We start from the raw sequence: 15,505 nt of genomic DNA, 5'->3' as shown, positions 1-15,505 counted from the left end.
GCTATATATACAATGGGGTCTGAAATGATTGACACCCTTGATAAAGATGAGCAAAAATGACTGTGTACAATAAATCATTATATATATTGTATGCTCAATGAAATTATGAAATTATATTATTTTATACTAATACAATTGTTCAGAGAAAGAGATTTTGTCGTAAACTTAAATTTTTTTTTAGGGGTAATAATTGACAGCCTTGTTTTCATTGCCTTTCAATACCTCAGCTTACGAGGATAACGACACTGAGCCTTTTTCAAAAATATTTTATGAGCTGGAGAACACATTGGGAGGGATCTTAGACCAGTCCTCCATACAGAATCCTTCCAGATCCTTGATATCCTTAGTCTGGGCATTTCCAAAGAGCTCTATTTTCATGTCATCTGACCAAAGTACCGGTTCCAATCCAAGTGCCAATGCCATTTCAAATCAAATCAAATCACATGCACATGCACCAAATAGGTGTAGACCTTAGTGAAATGCTTACTTTACAAGCCCTTAACCAACAATGCAGTTCAAGAAATAGTTAATAAAATATTTACTAAATAAACCTAAAGTTAAAAAAATACAAATCAATCAAAAAGTAACACAATACATGTACATAACAATAACGAGGCTATATACAGGAGGTACTGGTACCGAGTCAATGTGCGGGGGTACAGGTTAGTCGATGTCACGCTGGTATAAATGATTCTGGAGACAGACGCAGGATTGCGTAATAGTATTTTTTTTATGTACCCGTGTAAAGGCACGGAGACGAAGACCAAACAAACACTGTACAAAAACACAGGGTTGAAACCCAAACAAAAGAGCGAGGAGTACCTCGAATAAATAACACAAGAGCAGAATGATTAACACACGGGACGAGACGCGTAATCATCTGCGCAATCCACAATGGCACAAAAGCCAAAACACACAGCACAGGTACTCACACCCCCCAATGGACATAGTTACAATTATCGACCGCCCAATGGAAACCAAAGGGCACATACAGTATATACAAATACAATCAGTGGGAATAGGGGACAGGTGTGCGTAATGAAAGTTCCGGAGGGATCCGTGACAGTCGAGGTAATTTGTAATTTGTAAAGTGACTGTGCATAGATAATAAACAGTGCGGACTCATTACGGTCAGCGAGCACGTGGTAAAAAACAAGGTTCGCTGCGCCCCGGGGGGGGGGGGGGGTCAATGTGGTCAATGGTAAATCCTTCACTAGTCTTCTGCTAGGTAAAGCCCCGCCTTATCTCAGCTCACTGTTCACCATAGCAGCCACCACTCGTAGCACGTGCTCCAGCAGGTATATCTTGTATTGTATTATTGACTGTGTGTTTTGTTTATTCCATGTGTAACTCTGTGTTGTTGTATGTGTCGAATTGCTATGCTTTATCTTGGCCAGGTCGCAGTTGCAAATGAGAACTTGTTCTCAACTAGCCTACCTGGTTAAATAAAGGTGAAATAAAAAAAATGATGTAAATATTCCGGGTGGCCGTTTAATTAGTTGTTCAGCAGTCTTATGGCTTGGGGGTAGAAGCTGTTAAGGAGCCTTTTGGTCCTAGACTTGGCGCTCCAGTACCGCTTGCCATGCGGTAGTAGAGGGAACACTCTATGACTTGGGTGACTGGAGTCTTTGATAATTTTTTGGGCCTTCCTCTGACACCGCCTAGTATATAGGTCTTGGATGTCAGGAAGCTTGGCCCCAGTGATGTACTGGTCCATACACACTACACTCTGTAGCGCCTTACGGTCAGATGCTGAGCAGTTGCCATACCAGGCGGTGATGCAACCGGTCAGGATGCTCTCGATGGTGCGGCTGTAGAACGTTTTGAGGATCTGGGGACCCATGCCAAATCTTTTCAGTCTCCCTAGGGGGAAAAGGTGTTGTCTTGTCTTGGTGTGTTTGTACCATGATAGTTTGTTGGTGATGTGGACACCAAGGAACTTGAATCTCTTGACCCGCTCCACTTAAATCACGTCGATGTTAAATCACGTCGACCAAACAATCGACCAGTCGACTAATTGGGGTCAGCCCTAGTGAGCATAGTCATTATATATATATAATTTTTTTTACTGGACTGATGGCCTGCAACTAATGGTCAGTCTGATGGGAGGGAGCGAGCCTCTCACCTGACTCACCGTCCCTCTGCTCTCCCTCCACTGAGAAAAGGACACACAGTCTACCAGCTGATGGCTAAACTCAAGTCGCACTGCATTATTTCTGCCTCATGCACCAATTCATGTTGTTACTTCTATGAAAAGAGAAGGTGAAATATTCCTCGATATTAAAAAAGTCAAGGCGCTAATAATAACAATCCCCAAAGTAAGTTTATCGGAACACTTTGCTATACTCATTCATTACAGCTGCAGTGCTGGTTGTAGCGTGAGTGGAAGTTGGGTGGACACGTATTTTGGGTGAACGCTTAGTGTTGAACAAAGTGTTGACAGTGCTGAATAACAAGTTACTGAAACAACTTACTCATAAAAACAGAAGCTATTTGCAGTATTCTCTCTAGTTGTGGTTTTAAAGTTTTGAAATCTCATAGTATCAACTTTGGTGTGCGTTCGAGGCTTCTTTTTACAGTCTATGGCTCGAGGAAACTGTGCAGAGATGGTGAACTGAGATATCTGATAGGCCAGCGGTAGGCCTATAGGTGCACTTGATTTGCTCCCTGGGCTTGCCGGGTAGGCGGAGTTCTACCTTCAGACACATGAAATGGTTCAAAATGATGAATCAAGTTTACCTACCGCCAACAGCATGAAACAAATCAAAAAAGTAGGAACGCTAGGCTTTATCGTTGGGTTTTTTACAGAAATGTTTGGTGATGGACTAGGAATGCCTTGGAGATCGACCGGTTGGTGACCACTTGCTTAGTCTATAGACTTTCACTCTTATTTTAAAAAGCCACAACTTTCGGACAACACCTTCGTAGGCTAGAATATTTAGGATATAAGCTACTGTTCATCATTTTAACTTGTCTTAAAGCTTTTATGATAGGCCAGTAGAAGGAATGAGGATAGGTTATTGGCCATTTGGTTTTCAACCTCGCTCGGAGGGATTTTCCCGGCCAGCATGGATATTTTTCTTTCTTAATAAGCTTAAACTTAAACTTGTCATTCGACTTTTCTAAAGGCTATTGATATTGGTTGTTCTCTCTCATTATTAGTCCCCTGGCTATTCAAATACCTTTTTTGAGATGGAACTCCGTTACAGCCATTGTGTCATCGGGAGAAAGCCATGCATGCAACGATGAAGCGTAGCCTTCAGCCATATACATAAACCATATAGAATGCAGAGAGAAGGGAATATAGACCGTTTTTTTTTTTTTAAACAGCTAAACACAAGATAGTTGTCCATTAGGAGTGTCCATTATATATATAAAAAATAATGAATATGTTTAGGCTATAGCCTAATGCATCTGACAGAGAGAGTCAGAAAGAAACAATAAATTCTGACTGGACATTTTGCGCTGCTTTGGTGGAATTCTCTGCATTGTGTGGCCTACATTCCTCTTTTGCGTTCTGTATCACGTATTTATTGAAATAGGTTATCGTAAATAGGAATAGGCAAATGTGCACTGCAAGACTCCAATCTTTACTACGGGGCTCCAGTCAAGTTCAAATAGGCTAAACCATCGTGATTCTGGATTAGCTAACCCATCCCCAGTTCTAAGCATACTAACAATTTCTAGCTGAACATCATAGCAGGCCTGGAAGCAGTTACTAATCAAAAGAGGACCATCGTGCTCTACTGAGTTTGGTTGGTGCGTATAACCAGTGACTCCAGATAAGCAACAAATGTGATGGGTCTGCACTAATGTCGTATAAAGCCTACTTCATTTTTCTTTTTCACTGCATCAGGGAGGCATAAATATTTGTATGAAAAGAACAAGTTTCAACAACTGAGACATAAACTGAAGAAGTTTCACAGACATGTGACTAACAGAAATGGAATAATGTGTCCCTGAACAAAGGGGGGGTCAAAATCAAAAGTAACAGTCAGTATCTGGTGTGGCCACCAGCTGCATTAAGTACTGCAGTGCATCTCTTCCTCATGGACTGCACCAGATTTGCCAGTTCTTGCTGTTCGGCCCTCCTTTTGCTATAGTCCACGATCAGCTCCTTTGTCTTGCTCACATTGAGAGAGAGAGAGGTTGTTGTCCTGGCACCACACTGCCAGGTCTCTGACCTCCATATAGGCTGTCTCATCGTTGTCGGTGATCAGGCCTACCACTGTTGTATCGTCATCAAACTTAATGATGGTGTTGGAGTTGTGCTTGACCATGCAGTCGTGGGTGAACAGGGTGTACAGGAGGGAACTGAACACGCACACCTGAGGGGCCCCAGTGTTGAGGATCTGTGTTGCAGATGTATTGTTGCCTACCCTTACCACCTGGGGGTGGCCCGTCAGGAAATCCAGGATCCAGTTGCAGAGGGAGGTGTTTAGTCCCAGGGTACTTAGCTTAGTGATGAGCTTTGTGGGCACTATGGTGTTGAACACTGAGCTGTAGTCAATGAACAGCATTTTCACATAAGTGTTCCTTTTGTCCAGGTGGGAAAGGGCAGTGTTGAGTGAGATTGAGATTGCGTCATCTGTGGATCTGTTGGGGTGGTATGGAAATTGGAGTGGGTCTAGGGTTTCTGGCATGATGGTGTTTATGTAAGCCATGACCAGCCTTTCAAAGAACTTCATGGCTACCAACGTGAGTGCAACGTGAGTGTAATCATTCAGGCAGGTTACCTTCGCTTTCTTGGCCACAGGGACTTTGGTGGTCTGTTTGAAACATGTAGGTATTACAGACTCGGCCAGGGAGAGGTTGAACATTTTTGCATGCTTTGAGTACACGTCCTGGTAATCCGTCTGGCCCCGCGGCTTTGTGAATGTTGACCTGTTTAAAGGTCTTGTTCACATCGGCTACGGAGAGCGTGATCACACAGTCGTCCGGTACAGCTGGTGCTCTCATGCATGCTTCAGTGTTGCTTGCCTCGAAGCGAGCATAAAAGGCATTTTGCTCGTCTTGTGGGCTCACATCACTGTGTAGTCCGTAATAGTTTTCAAGCCCTGCCACATCCGACGAGCGTCACAGCCGGTGTAGTAGGATTCAATCTTTGCCTGTTTGATGGTTCATCTGAGGGCATAGCGGGATGTTTTATCAGAGGTCAGATTTGCCAAATGGAGGGCGAGGGAGATCTTTGTATGCGTCTTTGTGTGTGGAATAAAGGTGGCCTAGAGTTTTTTTTCCCTCTGGTTGCACTTGTGACATGCTGGTAGAAATTAGGTAAAATTAATTTAAGTTTTCCTGTATTAAAGTCCCCGGCCACTAGGTGCGCCGCTTCTGGATAAGCATTGTCTTGTTTGCTTATGGCCTTATACAGCTCGTTGAGTGTGGTCTTAGTGCCAGCATCGGTTTGTGGTGGTAAATAGATGGCTACGAATAATATAGATGAGAACTCTCTTGGTAGATAGTGTGGTCTACAGCTTATCATGAGGTATTCTACCTCAGGTGAGCAATACCTCGAGACTTCTTTTAATATTAGACATCGCGCACCACAGTTATTTACATAGCTACTCTGTCCTGCCGAAACACGGAGGAGCCAGCCAGTTCTATATTATCCGTGTCGTCGTTCAGCCAAGTCTCGATGAAACATAAGATATTACAGTTTTTAATGTCCCGTTGGTTGGATAGTCTTAATCGTAGATCTTCCCGTTTGTTTTCCAATGATTGCATGTTGGCCAATAATACAGAGGGTAGTAGGGGTTTACAAACTCGTCGTCAAATTCTTACAAGACACCCCGCCCTCTTCCCCCTTTTTCTCCATCTTTTCTTCATGCTGATGACGGGATTTGGACCTTGTCTCGACAAAGCAGTTCGTGTCGGACTCAAAATAGCACAGTTGGTTAGGAGCCCGTAAAACGGCACCCCTTTGTTGGTTGACATGTAAATAGAACTCTTTGGTCATGCACACCAGTGGTTGGTTTGGCATCAAAATGAGAATGCATGAGCAGAAAAGAACCCCATACCTACTGTAAAATATGATGGTTGATCTTTGATGTGAAGTGGCTATTTTGCTTCCACTGGTCCTGGCGCCCTTGATAAGGTTAACGACGTCATACACTTTACCCAGTACTAGGATATTTTTGCCAAAAACCTGTTCACAAATGGATCTTCCAGCAAGATAATAACCCCAAGCATACATGAAAATCCACAAAGAAATGGTTAATTGGCCACAAAATCAACATTTTGCAATGGCCATCTGTCTCCAGAATTGAAACTCATTGAAAACCTGTTTTGAATTGAAGAGGGCACCTTTTTTTTAGAAAAAGGTTCAGTGCCGTTATCCTCTGAATGTGAGGTATTGAAAACAGGGGTGTCAATCATTTTGACCCCTACCTTTTAAAGAATTTTTTTTTTATTACTTGTTAAACAAAATCTCTTTCTCTGAGCAATTGTATTAGTTTGAAATAATATAATTTCCCAAATGTGTTGAGCATACAATATACAGTTGAAGTCGGAAGTTTACATACACTTAGGTTGGAGTCATTAAAACTCATTTTCCAACCACTCCACAAATTTCTAGTTTTGCCAAGTCGGTGTTCATAAACTGAGCGGTGGTCCTCGGGCAAATGCAGCCGCCACTGATTTCTCTGCGATATATTATCACCCTCAAAACTTAAAAGGGGTGCGTTACCTCGCTGAGTCTGTATCAGTCTTTATCTACGAGTGTGTGTTTCGCAAGCTGGGTGTGTGCGTGCATGCATGTGGCGAGTGTGTTTTTCAAGGTACAGTATACCACTTCATTAATAAACTTCCCCACCCAAAAGAATGGCAGCTCCAGGTAAATATAGCACCACACCTCCAATGGCAATAACTAGGCCACGGAGCTCTATCATCATTAGCACCCCAGTCTATTATTGGACCGCATCGGTGTCTCACATCTGTGGAGTTGGGACATACGGGGACATCCGGCCCTGGTGTCGGGGCCCGTTATTAGTTACCACCATACACTTCCAAAGCATGTCGTAATGGGCTCTCGCCCACCTCATTGCCCACAGATGGGCAATCTGGGAAACCCAGATGGCATCGCACGCCATCTCTGACGTACCACCTCTGATATCATATACCCTGGCATGGATTATCAACTCCCTCTGCCAAGGCGCTAATAGGCATCACTGCGTGGAGAGAAGAGACAATTTGATGTGAGAGCGGCACAAGCAGATTACATGAATGTCAGCCCCCGGAAGGGGTGCGGTGTCAATGGTTTGGCCCGGGGGCTAATGACGCGATTGGATCGTCAGGTGACGGGGCTCGCTGCTGCCCGGCCTACGCAAATGACACCTCGGGAGGTTTTTCTTAAGGATGAAAAAGAAACAGATTCTTAGAAATAACTCTCCAGGATTGAGGTACTGTACTGTTGCTTTTTCACGCTGTACACTTGGTGTGGCGTCACATAGAGTCACTGAAAGAATACTTCAAACTTTGAAATATTTTTTAAGAAATGTGTTATCTTATATTATATGGTAAATATGTATATTTACTGTATATATATACTGAACAAAAATATAAACGTAACATGCAACAATTTCAACGTTACAATTCAAATAAGGAAATCAGTCAATTTAAATAAATAAATTAGGCCCTAATCTATGGATTTAACATGACTGGGCAGTGGTGCAGCCATGGGTGGGCCTGGGGGAGGGCATGGTCCAACCCACTGAGGAGCCAGGCCCAGCCAATCAGAATGAGTTTTTCCCCACAAAAGGGCTTTATTACAGACAGAAATGCTCAAACGATCCCGCAGGTGAAGAAGCTGGATGTGGATTATGGTAGAGAAGTTAAATTCCCTTGCAACAGCTCTGGCGAACATTCCTGCAGTCAGCATGTCAAGTGCACGCTCCCTTATCTGTAGCATTCTGTTGTGTGACAAAACTGCACATTTGTGACTTGTTTCAGGAAACTAGGCGCATGTCGCGTGTCACTACTTCACTGGAGAGTCATTTGAACGTAAACTTTTTTTTTTTATCAAAAAGCGTTTTTTTGGCAGAAATGCCTTGTGGAACATGTGAACTTTCATGTGCCTTAATAACAAACTTGTATGCCATCTGTAAATACGAATACAATTGTTAAATTACGAGCCTAGTTGGTTTAGCCACGGACAAAGACAGGAACTTTCCCGCTACCCACGATTGGCTGAGATAATGGATGGGCTGGACATGCCGAGAGATGAGTTTGGATTGGTCTGCCGTGTAGCACGCATCTGTCTATAACATGAGCTGGTCAGTATGTGTAGGTAATCCTTTCTAATGTGGCTTTTTTGAAAGATGTGATGTAGTAGAACTGCAAACGTGTTGCTCTCCACTTCTGGAGGACCGAGTTTTGAAATCAGTGGAAGGCCCAGTGGAATTAGAGTATGATAGCTAAGGAGATGGAGAAAATTCTGGCATTTGATTGCAAATATGCAGGCTTTGGTATAAAACACCTGTCTCTGGATTACATCTTCAAGCTAAGGGCAACCATGGCATCCGTGACAGAGAGGGAGAAGCCTTCATCCATGTATACGGGTAAGATAGTCTAGCTAGCAACATTTTCAGATATTACACGTTTCTAATTTTGTCAGAAAGTAATTTTAATTTCAAGTTAGTGTACTGTTAGCTAGCTGGCTAACGTTAGCTGGCTTGCTCACTAGCTAACATTATGTGTATGATCTGTGTACTTTAGTATTATTATTTGTATGTCAGAGCCATTTACACTGCTAATTATAGCCTAATGTTAGCTAGCTAGCTAACATTGAACCTGGTTGATTAGCTACCTGCAGATTTATGCAGGGTAGTAATGTTATGAGTTGGGATTATGGTTCGTTGTTTAGCTAGCTAGCTAGCTAGCTACATGTCTAAACAAAAGACTCCACTGTGCAGTCACCATTTCAATAGAATTTTCATGATGTCACTGCAACAACTGCAGATGTAGCTGGTAAATTCGCTCTGGCTATCTACTCCGATTTCAGAGCACTCTTGTCTGAGTGTGCCAGAGCGCAGAATAACTAATGAATTTATGAACGCTGGCCAGTGTCAGTAAACGTTAAATTGTTGCCAGCAGCACAGTTTCAGTCTCTACTTTTATCCAATGTTTAAAAAAAACACACAATTTCAAACTTTGATACATAAGACCGAATCGAGCCGGTCCCTCACATTTTAGAGTGGCCTTTATTATCACCAGCACAAGGTGCACCTGTGTAATGATCATGCTGTTTAATCAGCTTCTTGATATGCCACATCGGTGGATAGATTATCTTTGCAAAGGAGAAATGATCACTAAAAGGGATATAAATAAATGTGTGCACAAATTTGAGAGAAATACGCTTTTTTTGTGTGTATGGAACATTTCTGGGATCTTTTATTTCAGCTCATGAAACATGGCACCAACACTTAACATGTTTTTTCATACACTAAATTATTGATTTATTTTTTAGACTGTGTGTCATTCTTCCCAACTAATGAATATGTTGTTTATTCTCCATCTCTCCATCTCTTTCTTTCTATCCTTTCACTCTACCTCGTTAGCAAGGAGAGGGTAATTATTTGAACCTGTAAGTGGTAATGCGTCCATCCAAATCCCTCTTTCTCTCTCTATCACTCCGTCTCTCTTTCTCTCTCACTTTCTCCCTTTTTCTGTCCCTCTTTCTTTTTGCTCTCTGTTCAAGAGGTAGCTTTGATATTTTCTCACCAGATGCAATTAGAGCCTCTTAAACACTCTCCAAATCGGCTCTCTATGGTCTAGGTGGCGTGACACATAGAGATGTAAGGTCCTTTAGTGCTCAAAAATAAGTGCTAGTTAAAGTTCCATGTACAATCATATAAATTTCATCATATTAATATCCATTCTTCCAGACTACTATACAGTCATGTAATCCAGTTTGTTACCTGTTCAGATATTAGCTTTTTTTAGGGTTTGGAGCTCTAAGCTGGTTCTAGGTTCGGGGTTAATAGGTTTTGGAGGTTAATTAAGGAGTAATAGGGAAAATAGGATGTGAATGGCGAATTTGTGTCCGCCAAAGTACGTTTTACAAGACTGTGTGTGTTGTGTGTGTGTGTCGTGTGTCGATGTGGTGTGTTATAGGCTGGTGTTGTTTGTGTGATGTGTGTAGGAGGAGAGGAGGAGGTAAGTCGAGTACATTGCGTATTTTAGCCTTTCGACAGCTTAGAGGATCGGCGCTCGTCATTGAGCGTGTAGGTCAGAGTCCTTTAGGCTGCCTGTCACAGCTTGACGGACCGTATGGAGGATTGATAAAGATTATCCTCCTTATATTTGGGGTTCTGAGAATAAACAGCTTCAGAAACACAATGTAGAATGTTTGTTTGCAGTATACAATCTGTTCAATCAGTGATTGTTGTGTTGTTGTTTTTGATGATGGATCCATGAAGGTGGTATGACGCGATGATGACTGATTGATGAATGTGGATGACTATTGATCCATTAGGAAATTATTTTTGCTCATACTACATATCATCTTAAATAGACAGATTACAGACATGCAACACGTCACACACATTACATACGAAGGCAATAGCTACAGACAGAACATATCCCATTAGACAGGACCATATAGCACAATACATAATACAACACAAGTAGACTGGTTCTTTTCAGTGATGAGGCCCGTACCCATACAGTTCATACTTCAATGTAATCAGGGGAGTTATTTCACCCGCTATAGAGTGAGTTGTTTGTTTTAATGTTTCTAAGCTTTGCAGGGTGGGGAATGCAACAAGCCCTTGAGAACAGCAGGAAGTGTGTTGTGGTCTTCTCTGGTCTGTCGCAGGTATGGTTCCATTCCATATCTTTTAGTTCTCCAATAGTCAAACTACAGATAGTTCTACAACGCATTAACTCATGTTTATGTTCTACTTCCTGGCGATCACATTGGCGTCTCATCTTCCTTTCAACAGTCTGTCCTTTCACACCTCACTGCAGTGCAGCATTTTCTGTGGTTCCATTCACACTCAAACAAAGAGTATCCTATGTAAACTCAGCCACTAGGAACAAAGTGTTAGATGTTGAGTCCAAAAAGAACTGAACTTATGTTACGTCCTTGGTGATGTCTAATGTGTTTCAGTGGTACTTGGGTTCAGTAATGGTGGAGAGTGAAATACACATCGAGTAATCTGTGCCTTGAAGGGGTCAAACAGTGGAGAAATGGTCCCTGCTCTACACATCATCCAGTTGGACAGTCCACATCAACCTTCCTGGTTCCAAAAAATGATGCTGAAGGGGATTATGTAATCTGAGTGATGATCCCAATCTACAAAGGTCGTGTGACGTACTTAAGCATGTGACAAATGGACACACCCTGACAATCACAAACCTGAGAGAGAGTGGACTCGCTACTACAAGTTCAGATCTTATAACAGATCGACAGGAGGGAATATTTTGATATCCTGAGCACTTTGTCTGTTACAGGTCCTTGTGATATTATATTCTGATAATGCTAATCATGTTATATTGATTTCTGGAAAATTGTCTTATTTGTATTGAAATAATCAAATATGATGTATGGTATAATAGGTATTCTGAATGATGATTTGAGAATGTCCACCCTGCCCTCATTTCAACTAGACACAGGTCATCTGATGGTTTTAATGTTGTATCTACTCAGAACCTGCAGGTGAAGGTGACCACTACATGTGGTCAACGACACTGAACCTAGCTACCCCTGTCTCCTGACTCGGTAACGTCCCCCCCTACATCTGTAATCACTCTGCACCAGTAAGTTATGTTATCCAAGAGCTTTTCTCCCTCGTACACGTTTCTACTTTAACTCGAAGTACCAGATTCACTGTGCTGTAAACAGGCATCACTATCTCCTGCATGTGTTGAGTGTCGCCCTATACACTTTTAAAGTCGCAAAATCATTCAATACACATCATTTGGTCAGTGTTGATGTTTAGTGAAACAACATGAATGGGCTGGCTATTTAATTTAGATGAATGGTTTGATTTTACAGCTCTAAATCCGTATCTTACTTCTTATTGCTGTATCCAGATGCCCTCAGGATATTCCACCCTCATGCTGTCAGTCAGTCCCTCTGGTGAAATAGTGGAGGGAGTTCAGTGACTCTGACCTGCAGTCAGTTGATGCCAACCTTTCCACTGTGTACCTAATATACACCCGTGTACTCCAGCACAAAATACATAGAACATGTCATGAAAGACATTCTGGACACAGTGATTACACATTCTTCCTTTGAACACAGCCTCTGAGGACATGAGAGGGATTCTATCGTTCACGAGGTAGCGCGAGACTCTTTTGGAACATTATTATGGGGAATGTGACTATTACCTGTCCTATATTATACTGTTATATGTAAGTCCTATCTCCATATCTGTCCATATCTCTTGAGTGCGTCTTGATAACTTTACAGATTTTATTCTGCATATAGCTATTGTATCAAACTCACTTAAGAGACCCTGTCCACCAGTATGTCTCTCCTTGGAGTATCTGAGGGATCGTGGGTGCGGGGCTGCCCTGCACTGATGGAGCTACCTCCTAGGCCCACCCTATCCACCGGTGACGCTATATGAAGGGTGAGCACATTACACTCTATCTGCAATTTTAGTAACATATAACGTCCACTAGAGGTCAGTAGAAGATCCAGAACTCACATCTGTCCCTCATTACAAGTAGACCCCACAGGAGGAAAGTGATACCACGGCACCACACCATCGTAATAAATGTCATACTAATCTGCGTGGATGGTTTGATTTTTAAGTCGCTATACGAACTGTATAGAGAGTTAAGAGAATTTAAGTTTACATTAAAAGAATGGTAGAGGGAGTTGTGTTGAAAAGTGAATTGAGAGGTGTTCTTTCCGCTTTGTGTCAGATTAAATGGACCTGTCTGGCCTTTGGATGTACAGGCCTCAAAAGTATGCTGTAGGTCCCCTGCTAGTTGTGTGTGTGTGAGTGGATGAAATTCGTAGCGGAACCACTAGCAGAATCTGGACAGTTGGATACAGACCGCTTGCTAGGTAGATGGCTGAGGCCCTTCTGGTATTAATGGGTACTGGGATAGTGAAACATCCACAGAACCTGAACAGTGACTAGCAGTCCCCTCAGGTATTAGGAGTCGTGATCCCTGCCGCAGATTATGAGACTGGAGCGATACACCACAGACCTGGGCTGAAAGAGAACAAACGAAAACCTTGGACTGGAAGAGAAACCACTCACACGAACCTTTGCGACTGCAAGAGAACCATCCAACAGAACCGACTGGATACAGTACACCACTCATGAACCTCGACTGAAAGATGGAAAACACCACAGAAACTGCTTGAAGATGATCACCACATCACAGAACCTGATTGAAAGTACGTAAACCTCTCTCACCTACACTGTGAATCTGAATGTCACAGATGCCTCACACCGCATGTTACTTTGAAGATGTCTAACCTTCTCAGACAGAACGCCGTGGATCTGACATCGCAACTCCACTCACAGTAACCTTACTGAGATTGCATCCCACCAACAGAACCGTGTATTCGCGAAGAGTAACACAACAAAACCTGGACTGTATAGAGAACACCACAGTACCATGACGCAAGAGATACCACCGCCACAGAACTTGTATCTGAAGTGACGACATATACTCCATCTTGATATCTGTCGTAACTTGCGAACGAGCAAACAGCATCGAATTCCACACACCGCTAGCCGCCTGCTTCACACATAGCTATGTTCCTGTCTCTTCCATACTATCACTCAATAAGCTTTATGCTTCTCTCGCGAGAATGATAAGCACTTTGGTGGTGTCCTAGTATGTGTGTGTTGTGGTGTGTGTGTGTGGGTGTGTGTGTGTGTTGTGTGTGTGTGTGTGACTAGTGTTGGTGACTCGTGTTGGTGATGATCTGTTTTGTTGGAGTGTGAATTGTGGTGTCTGTGGAATTGTTAGGAGGATGTTGTGTTATGTCGTGATTCTACACTACTATTCTTGTTGGATAAGAGAACGCAAGTTATGTACGTCCCTAATAACAAATGGAATATATATATCAAGTTGATTTAATAAATTAATTGTGACGCATCACATAAGGCTACTGGGGATTGCATCGAGCTATTTTTGCCATGATGTAGTGTATTCACATTCCTATGTACGACAAGGAATCTAAGATTGCTAATACTCTATGTGTATGGGTAGTCTCATGCTGCCCGTTAGAGTGAGTTAGGATATTATAGGTAAGTGTTAGGGTTTAGAATTAAGTTAAATCACTCTAAAGGTTTAGGAGCTAGCATGTGCATAGGTGTTAAGTATGCTAGGGGTTTTCAAACAGCGAGATCATATCGCAGAACGAATAGTTCTGAGGAGTACTATAGTAATGAACACGTTCTATCACAACAAGCGTAGTTTTTTGGTATATAGGGTTAGGTTAGGGTTAGGAGTATCGAATGGAGTTTACGGTTAGATTAGGGTTAGGTTTAGGGTTAGGGGTAGGGAAAATAGATTATTGAATGGGACTGAATTGTATGTCCCAAGGTTAGCTGTACAAGACTGTGTTTTGTGTGTGTGTGTGGTGTGTGTGGTGTGTGTGTGTGTGTGTTGTGTGTGTGTGTGTGTGTGTTGTGTGGTGTGTGTGTGTGTGTGTGTGGTGTGTGTGTGTGGCATGCGTACATAAACACACGCAAGTATATCGGAGGATGGCAATTATAAATGCAAGCAGCTCAGCCGACCTGACGGACCAAAGACGTTGCGTCGAAAATCGGGATCCTATTCCCTATATAGTGCACTCTTTTGACCAAGGCCCATAGGTAATAGGGTGCCATTTGGGAATGCACACCTAGACTCACAACACCTCCAGACATGACTCAGATGTTCCACATCTGCCATAACAGATGTGGGCTCTAACACCTACTCTCCCGTTCTACAGTACTACAACATCTACTACAGCTGTTCCCCACAACACCTGGAGGGGAAAAATGGTAGTGAGCTGACTGATGACTATTAGCTAATGTCTGAGTATTTTAACACCTATGTCTGGCAGTTGCATATAGCTTTTGGGTCGAGTCATTGTGTTATTATGGGTTTGACAGACTGTGACGTTAGCACTGGACTGCACTTCAGGGTTCAAATTTTCAGGAAGTAAAGTGAATTCAGGAAGTTAATTGAATTCGGTCAATCGGGAAGTGAAATGTCAATGCCAATTTTCCTATTAAGATCTTCCATGGCGCAATATCGGAATTGCATATTCCCATTATTTTACTTCCTGATTTGATTTGTCTAGGTCTATTGATACCAGTATTTGTTACTATAGTCACCCTTGATTGTGTGCGCATTAAAATAGAATTGACCCCAACCCTGCTTTACTGGCAAGTGCAGTGGTTACATGTTTGTATGTGCAGTTTCCCTGCAATGTAACTTAATTTTCACCAACATTGCTCTGGACTGGGGTTGAACATCCTCCTCCTGGTCCTGTGGTCGGATGTCAACAGATACCACGGAAGATGTGTGTCCCACAGATGGAGAT

At 42.5% G+C, this 15,505-nt stretch overlaps 1 protein-coding gene across 1 annotated transcript in view; it reads left to right on the top strand.

The window, feature by feature from the left end:
• The window catches only part of rbks (ribokinase), an 81,313-nt gene that overhangs the window by 43,474 nt on the left and 22,334 nt on the right, over positions 1–15,505 (top strand).

Source organism: Salvelinus sp. IW2-2015, unplaced genomic scaffold (assembly GCF_002910315.2).
Source record: "Salvelinus sp. IW2-2015 unplaced genomic scaffold, ASM291031v2 Un_scaffold702, whole genome shotgun sequence".
NCBI lineage: Eukaryota > Metazoa > Chordata > Actinopteri > Salmoniformes > Salmonidae > Salvelinus > Salvelinus sp. IW2-2015.
Note: the sequence above shows the minus strand (reverse complement) of the source record. Positions and strands in the feature narration are given on the sequence as shown.